We start from the raw sequence: 17,975 nt of genomic DNA on the forward strand, positions 1-17,975 counted from the left end.
CTACCACTTCTGTAACTCCAGAAGTAAGATATCAGCAGTAAGAAAGGAGAATGCCAAAGATGAAATTTGTGGGTAGTCTTCTGCTTTGCAGACTAGGGTGGAGACTGAGAAGCTTGAAGACTTAAAAGTCAGCTCCACATTGAGGGTTAGAGGAGACAGGCTGGGTAGGAAACCGCCTCCTTTTTCAAGTCTTTACCAAGTGCTCTTCTATATGGGGTCTACTGAATTGAATTTTCAAAAACTCTTAATGTCAAAAGCATAAACATCTTACCAATCAAAACCTTATGGCAATCAGCATAATTTACAAGAGACCACAGGTCTGTGGTCTCAAGGATCAACTAACAGGTAGCATGTAACAGGTGTGATGGCCGTGATGTCCTGGGCTACACATATGCTTATATGTGTATCTTTGGGGTTTTTTTTTTTTTCAGGAATAAATGAAATAATGGAGAGGAAATTTAAAGCTGTAAAGCATTCTTTTAATATAAAGGATTCTATTATTAGTAGTACTCAGGTTGTTATAACTGGTTAAATGAAACACATTGTTATATCTAATATGATGTTGTAAAGGATTTACATTGATTATTCGCTCAACAAATATTGTCTTTCACCCTGTGCTAATTAGCGCCCTAGGTGCTGGAGATGCAGTGAGAACAAGATATGGAAGATCTGGGCTCTCGTGGAGCCTGCATTCTAGAGTCAGGGATGGGAAGAAACAAACAATAAAGAAGTAAATATTTACGTGAATATGATAGCATCACACAGTGGAAGAACTAGAGTGAAAATAAAATGGGACGATACAGCAAAGGGTGACGAGATGTAGAGTGATTAGCAGAGGCCACAGGGGTCAGAGTAGCTGGTCAGAGAAAAAGCCTCACTAAGGAGGTAGCATTTTATTTTATTTATTTATTTTTTTTTTTTTAAACATCTTTATTGAAGTATAATTGCCTTACAATGGGGAGGTAGCATTTTAGAGGTGACTTAAATGAGGAAGAGTCAGCCATGAAAAGATCTGGAGGCAGAGCTTTGCAGGCAGAAAGAATAGTAAGTACAAAGGCAGGAGCGTGTTATAAAAACAAAAAGAAAATGAGTGTGCCTAGAAAATAGTGGCCAAAGGTGAGAGTGGTTGTCAGGTAAGAACCACATCATGCAGGACCTTGTGGCACGTTTGGCATGGACTTCCTCCATCCCTCTCTTCTCCCCACCCTCCCTTCTTTCCTTTCTTTCTTTGTTGTCTGGCCAGTGGCTGAACCCTTTTCCTATGTTTGAGGAATTTCTCAGCTTCCAAGTCTTTATGGGAGGCATAATGCATCTTGCTGTAAAACTTGAAAACACGAAAGACTTGCTCATCCAGCCTCACTTGCAGCTAGGGTGCTGGTGCATGATCTACATTCAGCCGGTCAGACGCACCAGCCCCAATCTTTAAACTGGGAGTGATGCAAAGAAGCACAAATCCTGGAGAATCCACCTGGAGTTAGGTGACGCCAGCATCGTATCAGAATAGGTTTCCAGGGACAATAACGGCCACAGTTTGAGAGTAGAGTCCAGTGTCTCGTGCAGGGAGGCAAGGGGAGTGGTTATGCACACAGTGGCCTGTAGTGTTGTACCCTGGCAGGAGCAGTGTCGTCACTACACAGCTGCTGGTGAGCTGCTGGCTGCGGTCCTGGCTGCACCTGGCCTTCCTTGCTCCTGTCTGCCTTCTGAGCCTGCTCCTGCAGCCTCACTAGGGTTTCTGTGCTTCCCAGCCCAACTTGCTTCCCAAGTCATTTCAGTGACTTTCTTTGCCGCTTAAATCATCCAGAGTTTACTTGCGCTTGCAGCCAAGAACTCTGACTGACACAACATGGTAAGAACTTTGAAATTTATTATAAGGACAGTAGGAAGCCACTGAAGGGTTTTAAGCAGGAAAACAACACAGATAACTAAGAACACTTGGGGACTTCCCTATCGGTCCAGTGGTTAAGACTTCACCTTCCAATGTAGGGGGTGCGGGTTCAATCCCTGGTCAGGGAGCTAAGATTCCACATGTCTCACATCGAAAAAACCATAACATAAAACAGAAGCAACATTGTAACAAATTCAATAAAGACTTTAAAAATGGTCCACATCAAAAAAAAAAATCTTAAAAAAGAAATATGAATGCTTGGGAAGAATTCTTGTTTAATCTTAGAACTTCATTGTAATTCTCCTAAACAAATGGTTTGTCTAGGGTTTTTGGACATCCTCATTTGGGTAATTGACCAGATTTGTCTTCCATATGTTTCTCTGTTAGAAAACACGGAGTCCAAGTCAGGGCCAGTCCATCATGGAGGTGGATTACTCTGGCATATATTTTGAGCCTTTATTCTCGACTCCCCATTGCCTCACTCTTTTCTTTATCCTTCTTATCCCTCTTTTAAAGTTATACTGCTTTGTCCTACTGTGCTTCAAATTCTTTCTGGACAAAAGCTTTAATAGGATCTCACGGAAAAACCCGAACGAACTTTTTGGCCAACCCAATATACCCCATGCTACCTGATACAGTAGCCACTAGCTGCATCTGGCTATTTCAGTTTAAGTTGTAATTCATTAAAATTAAATTAAATTACCATATGACCTAGCAATCTTACTCCTTGGTTTTTGCCCAGAGGAGCTGAAAATTTATGTCCACACAAAAACCTGCACACGGATGTTTATAGCAGCTTTATTCATAATTGCCTAATTTGCTTGAAGCAACCAAATTCCTTCAGTAGGTAAATGATAAGCTGTGGCACATGCAGACAATGGGATATTATTCAGCACTAAAAGGAAATGAGCTATCAAGCCATGAAAAGACATGGAGGAAACTTAAATGCATCTTACTAAGTGAAATAAGCCAATTTGGAAAGGCTACACACTGTATGAGTCCAACTCTACAATATAGATTCCAGAAAAAAGGCAAGACTATGGAGACAGTAGGAAGATCAGTGGCTGCTGGAGATTGTGGTGAGTAGGTGGTAGAGAGGGGAGACAAGATGAGAAGGCAGAACACAGAGAATTGTTTAGGGCAGTGAAAGACCTCTGTAGGATACTATAATGATGGATACTTATTTTACATTTCTCCAAACCTACAGAATGTACAACACCAAGAGTGAACCCTAATGTAAACTATGAACTACTTTGGGTGATACTGATGTGTCGGTGGAGGTTCAGCAATTGTAACCAATGCACCACTCTGGTGGGGGATGCTGATAATGGGGGAGGCTGGGCATGTGTCGGGGCAGAGGAAATCTATATATAGATTTCCCTATATATAGGGGAAATCTCTATAACTTCCTCTCAACTTTGCTGTAAACCTTAAACTGCTCTAGAAAAAAGGAGATCTAAAAAAATTAAGTTAATTTAAAATTCAGTTCCTCAGTCACACTAGCCACATTTCAAGTGCTCAATAACCACATGTAGCTGCCTATTAGTTAGAATAGATATAAAACATTTCCATCATCTCAGGAAGTTCCATTGGATGGTGCTGATATATGCTACAGTACAGTATACTATAATATCATTTAATATAATAAATATCTTTTCTGTTCTGTTGCCTTTCAGAATTTGTCAATTGAAGGCTGAGGCCCCCTTAGGGACCTGTGATGGCAAGGGTTCTAGAATGCTATATTTAGCACAAATCACACACGGGAGCTGAAACAGAAGGCTTATCTCAGGCGTTACTAAAAACTCTCCCCACGTCTCAGGATGAAGGACACTTGCATGGTGATGTGCACTGAAAAGAAATCTTCAGGATGCTGTCTCCAAAGAACAAACTCTAAGGTGGGGAGAACCATATCCTGAGCATGTCTGGGCATCATATGGGCACTCAGAAAAATACAGGGGAAAAAAGAGAGGAGCTCAGAAACTGCCCCTTTGGTCTGCATGACAGTGTCTTTTCTGAGGGCAAAGCAAACATTACAGTGACTTCTAACAGAAACAGAGGTTGCAGTTTGGTAACATAGTAAAAGTAAGTAGTTATTGCTTTACAATATCATCTCTTAGAAAGCAAGCTGAGGTCTCTATACCAAAATGGAAAAACAACTTCATTTTCTCCCAATGGTTAATAATAAATGTTTTCTTTATTAGGCAAAATGCACACAAAAGTATTGTTTTCTCTGTTGCTTCCAGGTTAGCAAGCTGGGACCTGTTTAGCAAGAGCATGCAATGTCTCTCAGACACAGGAGGATGAGCTAAGCGGGAGCAAAGATTTTTCAGAACAGCAGATTTTCTTCCACCGGTGAGCTTTGGGCAAGAGAAGGGAGCTCATGGGACAACTATGAACTCAGAGTAGCCTGGTGGTTTTCTTCCCCTCCTCTGGGGAGCTATTTTCTCTGCAAAACTACTGTAATTTTAATGGGCTGCCATTTGCTCATTAAAGTCATCTGGGAATTTAGTCAGCATATGGGCTACAAAGTAGGACCCTGTATAATGTTTAGGATTTTGTCATTTAACAAAACATTTTATAAGCTCAGTGCATACCTATTAACTAATAAGTGCTCTTCCTGGGGCCCAGCAGCCTGCCCTGTGGCCTACAGGGCACTGACTGCTCTAGGTGAGTTATAGAGAGATCTTCTCCCAAGTTCTCATTCGTCTTTATTATAACATTCAAATAGCAGATGATGCCTAATCAGTCACTGTTAAATTCCATCCCTGGGAATTTGACCAGGCTTGGCTTCTTATCATTCAAAATCTTCTTGAGGGCTGTCTCCTTTGGAAAAGGGAGGCCCTGAGCTTCTGATCTCATGGAAGGATTTATTATCTGCTGAGAGCAGCAGAGTGTGTGTGTGTGTGTGTGTGTGTGTGTGTGTGTGTGTGTGTGTGTATCACTGATAGAGCAGTTCCTAAATGCAGGTCTATAAACTGACTCCATCAGAATCTCCCAGAATGGGTGATTAAAAATGGGCGTCCCTAGGGCCCAGCCCAGACCCATTGAATTATCTTTAAGGGCAAGGCCCATAATTGTTTGACAACTCCTGTCCCCAATTTTTTTCTGATACACAGCCAGCTTTAGGAGACATTGGGGAAAGGGAATACTCACCAGATTGAAAGGCATGCACTGTGTCCTCACAGTGGAATAATTAGGTCGAAACAGGAAAAACAAAAATTAAACATAACACAAACTCCGTTGCATAGCCACAGAATGCGTCTTGGAGCCTAACCACCCATTTAGTAAGTGTTGATCACAAAGGTGAAAATGTGGAAGATGCAGCACAATCTATCACCATGCTTAGAAGATTCAAAAAAGGCACCACTTATTGACAGGCTTTGTTTTCTTGACTTTTATTAGAATTTGTAAGCACCTTTTGCCTCATTTTACCTTCATTTCCTACAGCTATGCGAGAGGGGCCTCACATAGCTCTAGGTTCCAAATAAAGCATGACTCAACCCTGAGAAAAGCCTGGGGAGGAAAGGGGAGCCTGAGCCCGCAGTACCAGGAGGCGGACGGGCAGCCGTGTTCCTGTTACAGCGGGAATGAGCAGGGGGTGAGGAGGGGTGAGGACCCACACCATGGGTAGGTGAGGGAATGAACACGTAAGAAAGCCTCCACCCTCTGACTGCCTTAATTGTGTTCCACTGATATATATCTCACGGCTTTGTCTAGTATCTTTTCATCATAAATATAACAAATCTCAAGTCAACATGTCTTAAAATGTGTTGAAAAGGCACCACTTTTGAAAGAGTGTGCTTACAGGGAGCAATGATTCCTTTTTTCACCACCCCTAGTTTTGCTTCTGATTGGGGTTGGGGGCTGGGGGGACACACCCCACAAGTTCCTAAGCGCAGAAAATTGTGACAGAAGGAAATGCACCGGTGCTGTCCCGAGCTCAGAAATCAGCGACATAAGCTGTGAGATGTCAAGCTTCTTTCTACTTGTCTGGCGACAATCACGGTATCGACTGACAGTTTCTCGGGGCTGACAGCTCAGGTGCGGTGCTCAGTTTTTTGCAAGCGTTATCGCATTTGTTCTTCACAAACACCTTATAAGTTAGGTGTTATTATTATCCCCATTTGAAAGATGGGAAAATGAAGCTTAGGGGAGTTATTATTTGGAAATAATTTCCCAAAGTTATAGCCCCAATATTTCAGTCAACCTATGTTTCTACATGCAAACAATACCATCTGGAACACTGCAGGTGCCAAGAGTTCTTTCCTAGCGATGGGAATAGCCAAGAAGGAAGAAGAGATTGGTATCTGCAGCCAAAAATGGGCTTCTTCCATTAACCAAAAACTCTACAACAAAAATCAAGCCAGTTCTGAAGGACTAAAATAAAATAAAATAAAGCTTGTTTAGAACATGAGACATGAAAGCTGCTTTAGCCCAGTAGATTTGCAGATGAGTTCTGAGTCCTTCTAGGAAGGACTCCACCGGATTCCACCCCTGCTCCTCGACAAAAACAAAATCAGAATAAAAATGAAAAAATAAAAATATCTTTACTTTTTTCCTCAAGCAACAAACCTTTTTCTAGAACTTGTCTTCTCTGAAAGCTAAGCCCTCCCAGGGAGCATCTAAGATCTTGGACCCCTTCACAAAAGGCGATTGATGATTCAGGTCCCAGCCCCCCACATTCCTTGGGCAGCTTTTTCTTCTGGGGAGTCCCACCCACACTTGAGCTTTCTCTCAACTTCTCCCTCTTGGATGCCACGCCTCAGAGAACGTCGACATTCAGCAGGAGGCAAATTCGAGGCCGGAGGGGTTTCTAAGAAGCTTGCTATGACCCAGCAGCACATCAAAGAGTCGACATTTGCCCTGCACAGACCCTTCATGCCCTTTCCAACAAGCATCCACCCACTTTCTCTGTTGCTTAGTATTGATACTTAGCGAGCAGTGACAATGCGGCTCAAACAATGAGAAACACAAAGGCTTCTTTACCTTCCACCCAGTGCCCAGTGTCCTGCAGCTAAAAATAACAATGGCTGCCATTCACTGCACCCTTACCATGGTCCAGATCCTGTGCAAACCAACTGACATTTAATCTTCACGACAACTTTCGTAAGTGGGAAGACATAGGCAGCCCCATTTTGCAGATGGGAAAACCGATACTCAGAACCTTATCAAGCTAGTATGAGGATGTGCTAAGAGCAGCGGGCTCCAAAGCCCAAGCTCTTAGCTAGTATACAATAATTCCTCCTACTGCTTAGTAACTGTTCTTGGCATGGACAGGGGAAAATATGGGCTTTGAGTGGCACACACTTCCTCTTCAAGTTACCTCCCATCTTGTTTTTGTTGGACTGATAGATATTTTTTAAGGCAAGTCAACAAGATGGAAAAAACGTACATGACTCTAAAGATTGTGTTGATAGTATGGTACTTGCAATCGTTTTGCCTTTAGGCAAGCTTTGCAAACACTCTAGAAAGGGAAGTAGTGAAGGCAGAGAGGCAGCGAGCGGCAGGAAATACCAACGAAAATGCAGGTCCTTTCACAGACATAGTCATAACTATCTCGATAAAGTGTAATAAAATAATTGAACAGCATGCAAGATGGAATTCAAGGGGAGTTTTATTTTCTTCTCTATACGTATTGTCTACAAGTGCCTTCCAACATTTCCAGGTCTGGGTCAAAATGAGAAAAAGAAGACCTTGCAGTGATCACTATAAGGCTAAATTTATTCACTTTAAGTAGCTACTCTTTATTCTGACATTGTTTCCTTCTTATTTCAGTATTACGATATCCTTTCTTCTAAGAAGGGATGATGATAGAAAATGTTCATTTTCTTTCTCTCTTTTTTAAAATTGTCTTTATGTCACTAAATATAGAGTAGGTCACTTCATTTCAGTTTTTCAAAAAAAAACTTTTTAAAAAACTTTATCACTTAAAGTCTTGGGATAACTTTTTAAAATTTTTTGTCTTAGCATGAATTGTTTTGTAAAACCTAATAAAGTTATTTTAAAAAAATAAATTATAAATTTTTAGGGGAACCACATATACATACCTATCCTCCTTAGTATAACTTTATTTTTTAATTTTGTTTTAATCTGTCCACTTCTGATTCTTTGTATCACTTACCATCACTGAAGAAGAGTGTAGAAAAGCAAAATGGTTTCTTGGCAATGTTGAGAGATTTTAATAACAAAGGAATAACTAGATGCATCAATAGGTCAGATGAAATTTAACAAAATAATATTTTAAAAGTATTTTTTATGAGGCCATTAAAATTATTTATTGGGCAACAAAAGATATTTTTTCTCTGTTGCAGAAGTGAAACTTTAAATATATATATATACATATTAATATATATGTATTGCTACCAAAGTTTAGGCTGCAGCAAATACTATATATCTGATAATAAAAAAATTTTAAAGCAAATTATCTGGCCTCATGGAAGACAGCCTGACACTCAAGAAACAAAAGCTCTATTGTGAACAGACTCTATTTCAAGAGCAGACTGAGGGGGGATTTGGCAAAATGTAGTTTAGGCTTAGACTAATTTCACATTCTAATGAGAATCTCCAGATAAAAGCTGCTTTATAATGGCTGCTAAGCAGTTGGCAGATTAACAAGATTTAGACCATACAGAGCAGGAATTAGTCATGTTTGTCATAAGACCATATGGCTAGAAAGAAACTGGAAGAGTTTGGTTTAGCCTGTCTGGAGGTTTTGGGGTGGAAAACATAGTTAAGAACCCCAGACAAATCAGAGTATCACACAGCTTAGTGGCCTTCACACAGGGAAGTCATGCAAGGTTCATGTGTAACCTCTTGCAGCTCCTTTCAGTGTTGGAAAAGTTTTGTAGCCATCAAAATTGGGTCCTAGAGTTTGTGTTCATTCTCTTTCCTTCAGTCTTCAGAACTGCTGCACCAAATGGAGAAAACATGGCCAAAAAAAGAACAGGACAGGTTTTAGAGATGTGCTGTTTAATATGGGAGCCACTGGCTCCTTATAATTCAGTTATATTAGCCCCATTTCAAGTGCTTAACAGCCGCATGTGGCAGGTGGTGATCATACTGAGCAGCGCAGAGAGAGAACATTTCGATCGTGGCAAAAGGTCTATTGGACGGCTCTGCTCTAGAGCCAAAGATCCTGCCACCATGAACTTGAGCTGCTCTCAACTCCCTTCTCTGCACAATTAGGAAACTAATATTATCTGTCTCACAAGAATGTTAGGAGAATCTAATTGGAAGAGTTCTCTGTAAGCTATAAAACAAATAAATGTTAGCTATTTTGATAATGATGGTGATGATGATGAATGACTTCTGTATAGGAAGCCATCCTATAGTTAGAAATGATAGCAATCTCAGTCTTCACTCTCCCATGTAGGACGCCTCACCTCAAATCACAAGTAAATTCCAGCTTATTACAGGAAGTGAAGAAAACACATTCTCAGTTTTGAGCAACAGCCTAATATTCCCTCGAACCAGCTGTTAACTATGATAGTATAAGGGAAAGAGCGTGAGATTCGGATTTGACAGATCTGAGTCATTTGGCTCAACTGCTTATTAGCTTTGTGCCCAAGGACATGTGTCTAAATCTCTGTGAACTTCTGTTTCCTCATCTTAAAAGAGGAGCAATGACAGCACCTTCGCAGCGTGTGGTGAGGTCAAAAGTGCCCGGGTCAGTACCTGGTACTTGGTAGGTACTCAGTAAACGTTAGATTGCTTCTCTGTAGTGACAACGATTTATTGGCAACAAAAACAATGGTTTCTAGATTTTCTCTGTTATGCTTAGTCAGTTACTCCCCTTTTATACCTGTTGGACAAACGTTCTTTCCTGAGATGGCTGCTCTGTTTATTCTTCCAAAGCAATACGAATCGCAGTCTCCACTTAGAGACTTACTTAGAATGAATATCTGAGCCTTATTTTCCGTGTTAGTGCTGATAATATCCTTTAGCAGAATGTCAACACTTGAAAGATTTCATTGTCAGCTGACTGTGGCAGGAGAAAAGGAATCTTCAAAAAGCAAGAGTGCCCTCCCCCGCACCTGCCAAGAAAACAAAAAGCTGAAGCCTGAAGCCCTGTCTCCCAGGGTGAGCAGCTGCTCTGGGCCCCAGCACTTGGCCGGGCAGCTACTTAACCCTCCAGCGGAGCCCGTGATGGGTCTCTTCCCGCCCCTGGTCTCCGGACTTATCAGGAGCAGACATCTGCAGCCTGGTCTTCGGGGACCACCCAGAGGGCAGCCAGAGAACCCTGGGGCTCCCCGCGAATTTGCAGAAAGGTCAAGAGTCACTTGCTCCAACCAGTTCACTGAAAGCATCTCAGGGAGACCCGGTGGAAAGGTCATCTTAAGATAGTGACAGGGCACAGCTTGAGGGGGAAAAAGAGGAGAGGACAGAAGAATTTCTTTTTTAAGTAGCAAAAGTCCATCTGTTTCTGGCTCAGCTTAGACTTTCGAGTCTGATTTTTATTTCGATGGCATCTCCTTGGCTTTTCCAACTCATGTCTAAATCACAGAATGTGTCCATTGTGCCCTTCTGGGCTTGCGTATATGTGCCACGGAGCACAGCGCTGCAAATGCATTTTCTCACTTCATTAAACATTGCTTTAAAACAGCATCCAAATGTCCGCTCTCCCCTTCGCGTCTAGAGGGGATTGTGTTTCTCCCCACCACCTACCCACCCCCCCGTCCCCAGTGGGGACAGAAGGAACGCCTAAGTCCAAGCTGTGATGTTTAATATTTTTCAATTTCACACGTTAGACTTTGCAAGCTGATCATAGGGACAGGCTGGTCAGCCCTGCCTCTTCGTGGAAGTGCCCGCATCGTCCCGGGGACGTGCTGTTCGCCTTGCAAAGCTCCAGTCTCCACTGCAGCAGCTGAAACCGGCCTAACCCCCCGGGGAGCCCTCTCCACTTCGCTGGGTGAGGTGCTGACTCTCCCTCCCACAAGCAGGCCAGGACGCATTCTGCTGACTTAAGAAGATGCCGCGTAAATTAGAACTCATGTAACCATATGGTTCAAACCTGCGGGTCATATTTTATACACAAATGACTATGACAGGCGGTATTTTTGTGCTGACAAGTTGTATTTCATCCATGTTTACTTAGAATTCCATGCTCTCATTAAAAGCTGAGCAATAGAGCTTTATCACATTTGTATGCAAAGTTTGATTGAGTTTCCTTCTTATTAAAAAAAAGAAGAAGAAGAAAAAATCACCCAGGCAGCTTTTGCTTCCTCCTTAACTCTTATTATTCAAGCATTTGGTGCTACAGTAGTTTCACATGTTCTGACAACAGGAGTTTAAAAGGAGTCCTGGAGCCCTGGCTTCCAGACCAACCAGACTTGAGTGTGCTAAACAGCCATTTTATTTGGGTACCCAAAATAGAAAGTGCATTAGTTTACCAACCACCCAATGCCGGGCAAACTCTGGATGTTTGCACACAGAACCAATTGACTCAACCTTCCTGACTCTACCTCCTGTAAGGTGATAAATAAGAGAATCTCCAATGCAGTGATCAGTAACCTACAAGGCCTCTACATTGAGAAAGAAAATAGTAAAATGCCAGCTGGATCATTCTACAGCCTCTGGTTCTTAGAAGACAAGCCTTAGAAAAATACCTCTCAAGTTTACTAGAATTCTGATTAATTAATTTTCTTTCAATGAACATGTGTCCTTCCATTTGAAAGGGAATATTTGATTACTACCAAAAAAAGAAAGATGCAGAAAATACAAAGCAGATGAACTACCTGTCATCCTCATACCCAAAGACAAGCACCATTAACATTTTGTTGTATTTTCTTTTAGTCTTTTCTGCATGTCTGTTTACTGTAACCTTTATTTGTGTGTGGGGAGGGGTTAAAAGGGATGATACCATTGCTGTTTTCAGTTTTGACTTAGAACAGATTCATATACAACTTTGTATCCTTCTTTTCACTTAACATTATAACCCAGGAAGCATTTTCCACATGATTATAAACTTCTCATAAGTAATCATTTTATGGCTGCAAAATAAGTAATACATTTTAAAGGTACAATCTCCAACTCTATTAGGTGCTGTGGGACATAAATGTATGAAACCAAAACTAAATGTAGGTTCTCTGAGGGCAGTGATTTTTGTCTCTTTTTATTCTCTGCAGTAACCCTAGGACTTAGACTAATGCCTGGCCCATGATAGGGGCCCTTTACTAAATAAGAATAAACATGGATGACTACGTGGAGTCCTAGAGACCACATGTGGGGTCCTAGAAGCGTCTAGGACCCCCTCTCCTAACCAGCACTGTCCCCTGGTTTGCTATGAGCTCAGTCTTCATGGTGATTGACAAGTAGCTGCTCTCTGCGTGCTGTGATTTCTTCTATGATCTGTTGCTAAGACACAAGTAAGAGTAAATATATGATTCATAAAAACAGCAATAGATTTTTGAAAGCACCTGTTTCCCATTTAACTCCCTCACAAGCATGTTTTGAAAACTACAAGGAATCTGAGAATGCTTCAAATTGTTTCTCGAGTTCTTTTAGAAATTAGGAAAAAACTCAAGTTACAAAAAAGCCATCTCTGTGATTCTCTGATCCCCAAATATCAAAATATGTTGGCCATTCTGTGTAAACGGATAAGAAAAGGATCTAGTTTAATGCAAAAATAAATTATAAAAGATACATTATTTTGTTTAGCCAACAGCTTTGATGCCCAAGAAAGCAAGTCAAGACTTAGCCCTGCCCTGGAAGTATTTGTGTAAAGTTCTGGTAAAGGTGGTATCTAGTTAGGTTCTAGGGTCTCATCCCCAAGAATGAGGGCAAGATAAGTGGTTCAACCCAAGGGCCAGAAACGAATTCATGGAAAATTTCAAATAACAACTGGGCAAAGCTGAAAGGATATTTTCTGAAATGCCTCTACCTAATGGAAGGACCCCATGAGCAAAAATAGATTTTTGCTTATCTGAAAAAATAATTGAACTTATCTGAAAAAGTACTGAACTTATCCTTGCATTATACCAAGTAATTCTTAGTATACTGTATGAATGTACTGTCCTACTTCTTTTTTATTTTCACTCCTCCAAAACCTAAAGATATGTATCCTTAATAATGTCCACAGACCTATTGTATGAGCACAATTTGACCTTGAAAACAAATATAATGTGGGCAAGAAAAATTTTTAAATATCATCAGTACCATTTAGTCTCTTCCATCAGCTCTGTCCCGGGGAAGGACGTGAGGACGTGCATTGCCACAGTCTGTCTTTTCTCCCAGCCCAGAGCTATACTTCAGACAACTGAGGGAGTTTCTGAGGCTACAGCGAAGGTGAACAAGAGATTGAAAGATGGAACCCCTCGGGGAAGGCTAAAGGAAGTGGGGAGATTCAATGTGATTAAGAAGAGGAGATAGAGAATATTTTCGATTTAAAATTTTATCTTTAATTATGTGAAAGGATGTTTATGCAAGAGGGTGACCTCTTTTTCCCATCTCTTCTGGGGCAGGTCAAAAGAAAATGGACTTAAGCTGCAGCAGAGTGGGTTTAGGTAAGACAGAAGAAGGAATTTCCTGAATGTGGAGGTCGTTAAAAACTGAAATGAGTTACTAAGGGAGCCTGTGGACACTCTTCCTCTGGGGAACATTTAAAAATAAGATAAATTTTCATCTGTCAGGGAGGGTTTAGAAGTAATCCAACCAGAAGGTCTCTCAAAGCATTTTCCAGCCCTATAACCTGAGAGGCCAAATTCCCTCCAATTTTATTTCTACAGTTAACTAGATGTGAGACGGATGCCTGAAGCAGAATTCAGGGTTTCAGATACAGTGACTAGAGTCTATTGCTTTTTGTTCTATAATAAGACACCACTTTGCATAAAAGACTAAAGCCTTAATCTTTCCTGGAAACCACATCAAGAAAACCACTCACAACTCAAAACTTGGCAAATTAACTACTGCTCAGACACCTTTGCTTTCATCCTTAAGAATACAAAATACCGTGCCCTCCTCTACGCCTTTTTGTTCCCTTAGGTCTACTGAGCACACCTCTCCAGCTTTTAAGTTTATCTTTCCCAGGCAGTCATTCCAAATATTCCATTTTACAACTAGTCAGTTTCTCCAAACAGTCTTTCGAAACCTAACCAAATATTTTCCCAGCAATTATTTGGCTAAGTTTCAATCTGAGATATACCAAGCTAAAAAACAAGCTTGCGTTGTGAAAAATTCTACTCAGGCACATTCCTTTCTTTTCATTTTTCCTGAGTTTGTAATCAAGCCATTTGGTGGATTTCCACATGCCCTCCGAGGATGGAATATCCTGACACTGGTGGGCGCTCATATAATACTCTCTCTTGTAATTCACCAGCTTTGTTTGAGTTCCATGGTTTGCCTTTCTTTTGAATGCTTCAAGTCTCCTTTGTTTCAGGCTAGGAATTTTAAATTGATAATCAAGCCCTCCTCCAGGATCACTGGTACCCCCTCCTCTTCATTCTTAGCTTAAATTTGTTTTTCCCCTTCAGCTTCTCCGGCCTCCTTCTCACCCCGTCATGCCTGCGGAGGCATTTGTCAAAAGTTTCCTCTGAGTTCTCCAGTCCCTTTGTCCAGCGTGATCTCTCTGAATTCAAGTGTGAAGAAAAAGGCTTTGGTTTAGGTAAGAAAAGGGGAGACTGGACAGCAGGAAAGGAAAAGAGCCACTCTGAACATCGGGACCAGATGTTTTCTAACAGTTATCTCTTAAGCAGAGAGAGAAAAGTGCTCAAGAACACATTTGGTACAGGTCATGGCAGGATTTGGGCAAAAAAGAGATACATGACCTCCTAAAAAGACAACATGAATTTATTTATAGGTTGGGAATTAAGATAGATCATATAACTCACAATATTCATGACACCATCAAATGTCTACTTCACTTCTGGTTCTAAATTAAGGTGACCAAATTACAATGATCAAAATAAAAGAAAATCATCATTATTTTCACTCTGTAAAAGCTTCCCAGAGAACTTTGGATCTTGGTGGGGATAGGGCAAGGAGGGGCATCACCTTAGTCTTTACACACCATGAGGAAAGTAAAAGGGGTGTGTTTCTTGTATATGTAGGGGAAACCAGGAACAGCATGATGACATAATTCACCGAGGGTGGCCAAAATCATCGCAAGGTTCTAAGCATCCATATATAATATATTCTTCACCAGGATCCCCTGTTAGGATAAAATTTATTTGTATAGTTAAATAGGTGCTAAGGTTTTAAAAAATGTGTTCATAAAAAGATATTAAGTTGAGCTTATGAATAACATCCTTCAAATAATAAAATGCATCATTAAATATTTAACACACTGAGAGATGCTTGATCAATAGCAGTCAGTTTTCTTGGCAGTAGTTGGTTTCATCAGCCTCTCCAGGTCTGTAAGCCCAAGGCTCTATCCAGGTTTACCTGGAGAGCTAACCACAGCCCCAGTCCTCTTCAGGCTACTCAGAGTTCAACCCTCCCTTCTCAGAAAGAGAGATAATGATGGAGGTGGAGATGGAGATGGGGATGGGGATGGGGTTAGGGGTAGGGATAGAGATGGGAAAGTCACAAAGGATCCTCTGAAATCATTCCACCTCGGAGGATCTACACCCTCCTGGACGTTCTCTTTACTGGGAGCAAATAAACTGTGCTAGGGTACTGCACGTTGGATGGTTAACGCAACTCTGCTAACCGGCAGTCCAGTCCTTCATGGAACAACCCCTGGACTAACCATATCATTGTCCCCTGGATCTCTGAGAGATTAACATGAGCATAATTCATCCTTTCAGCCCACCACTACCTTGCCCGCACTCATCCAACCACCACACTCACGAGCAGACAAGAATCTTTCTGAGCCTTAGAACCTTTGTCTTACGACAGCCAGCGGGTTCTGTCTTGGTGCCGCCATGCCCCTAGACGGGAAGAACCCACCATCCCTGCTCACAGAAGCGAATAAATTGGTCAGGAAGATTCTCCCAAAGCTCGGGTACCACGGAGCATGAGGTTCTCTGCTGAAACCTCCAGCAACGTGGCTGGTTCCGCTACAGCAAAACAAATCACCCCTTTGAACAAACAGCTCCCAAACTTGGAAGAGAAAATGAAACCTGCTGATCTCTGTAAAATATATATTATCTGTGCCTGGAATGCCCAGAGAGGTCATAAATTTAGAGACCCCCCAACAGCAACAAGAAGCCAATATCTGACACCTTATGCTCCTAACTCATTGCAGCTCTGGGGGTGAAAGGATACAGAGAAAGCCAACACACAAACAGCAAATAAATTATTCAAAAGAAGAAAACTCATTTTCTTGAGATTTTCTTGAACTTTTCCCAATAGTTTCAAAACTGGCAGAAAGAGAAGTTCTGTCTCCCAAATTATCCTTTGAATTCAAATTCTCTCTGGTCCGGGATTGAAAGGATTCTTTGTGCCTTCATGAACTGGACTGAAAAATACAGACTCCCCCGGTCTTAACCTTTCTTTTCTTTCTGAAATGTTATAAAGAAAAAAAAAAAGCAATATGAAGATATAAATCATATATCATCTAAGGAAGAGATACCTATTTTTGTTAAATCGGCCTTTCAGATTAATGACAGCTCTACTCCTTATGTTGAATTGGGAAAATGTATTGGGAAAAAGCGTCAGCCCTTCTCTCATACCTAAAATCTGACTATATTCTCTCACAGTTTATTCAGAGAAGGTTGCCACAGTGCTATGTGGAGCTGAGCTGGTGTTGGACAAATTCTAGGTGTACAATGAGTGTGTGGATCTACTTCATTAGCTATGGACTCTGCAAAATGCTACGCTCATCCCCACGCCCACCGTTTCTCATCCATAGTGAGCGCTCAGTAAAGCCTGGTGGACTCCATGAACAAATGAATGAACAATCATGTCTGAATCACTAAGGTTTTCTCCCTCCTAACCCCTCCCCCTGCTGCATATCAGTCTTCACCGAGAATCACTCCTCATCCATTTTCTTCCCCTAACACATTTTAGTAATCAAAGGAATGTACCATATTCCGAGAGTCCTACACATTGTTTCTTTTTTTTTTTTTTTTTAAGAAATTCACGTTCTTTTATTTATTTATTTATTTATGACTGTGTTGAGTCTTCGTTGGTGTGCGCGAGGGCTTTCTCTAGTTGCGGCAAGTGGGGACCACTCTTCATCGCGGTGCGCGGGCCTCTCACCGTCGCGGCCTCTCTTGTTGCGGAGCACAGGCTCCAGACGCGCAGGCTCAGTAATTGTGGCTCACGGGCCCAGCTGCTCCGTGGCATGTGGGATCTTCCCGGACCAGGGCTCGAACCCGCGTCCCCTGCATTGGCAGGCAGACTCTCAACCACTGCGCCACCAGGGAAGCCCCTCTGTTTCTTATTTTATCTGAGAAAGAATTTACTGAATAGTTCTCTGCACCACATGTGGATTGAATTTCCAATCTCTTCTCCTCATTTCCACCTTTCTTTAAAAGTAAACTTCCAGCGACTCAGAGCACAGCACTCAATATGCTGCAGAAATAATTTTCTGCTGAATGAGGTTCGTCCATAAGTCAACGGCAGATTTATTAAGGCCCCTGCACAGCCAGTTCCCCGACTTACTGTCAACATGACAGTTTAACACTTTGATCCCTCTTACACGTAACCCCTTCACTGCTGAGCAGTCCAGACCTGTGAAAGCAGCAGCCCCTCCTGGCATGTGAGTGGTGTTGAAAATTGTTCTGAGCCCCTGCAGACAGGACATCATCACCAGGACCCAGGGGTGTCCAGGGCCTCCATGGATGGTCCAGGTATAACCCCCCCCGACCCCCATGCGCTCTACTACCTGCTTCTGCTTCCAGAAGGTCACTTGATTGCCACCATGGCCAGGCCCTGTCCTCCACTGCTTCCTAGGGAGCCAGGAACACGCCACTGGGTTTATGTCACCTGGACCGCTGTTATATTGAGTGGGTTAGTTGGGTGTTCTTTGAGAGGCTGCTGTTGTTCCTGTTTGGTTTTGGTTTCTGTTTTTGAATCATTTTACCTTTCTGTGACTTTACCGAACACCTGGCACCACATCAACCAGACTTTGCAAAAACGCTTGGATCAGTCAGTTGGTGGGGTTATTTGGGTGCTCTGGTGATTACTTTTGCATGTAGTTGGATGCCAT

General features: G+C 41.9%; 1 long non-coding RNA gene across 9 annotated transcripts in view; it reads left to right on the plus strand.

The window, feature by feature from the left end:
- The window catches only part of LOC309631789, a 274,990-nt gene that overhangs the window by 241,890 nt on the left and 15,125 nt on the right, over positions 1-17,975 (plus strand). For 5 of the 9 annotated variants that reach the window (XR_014246530.1, XR_014246533.1, XR_014246534.1 and 2 more), the window contains 2 exons: positions 3,562-4,237; positions 10,633-15,160. This is a non-coding gene — a long non-coding RNA (uncharacterized lncRNA). Of the gene's footprint in view, positions 1-3,561; positions 4,238-10,632; positions 15,161-17,975 lie in introns of those variants that run through there. The other 4 variants (XR_014246532.1, XR_014246528.1, XR_014246531.1 and 1 more) reach the window with 4 other exon arrangements.

This window comes from Balaenoptera borealis (genome assembly GCF_965194805.1).
Source record: "Balaenoptera borealis genome assembly, chromosome: 7".
Lineage (NCBI taxonomy): Eukaryota > Metazoa > Chordata > Mammalia > Artiodactyla > Balaenopteridae > Balaenoptera > Balaenoptera borealis.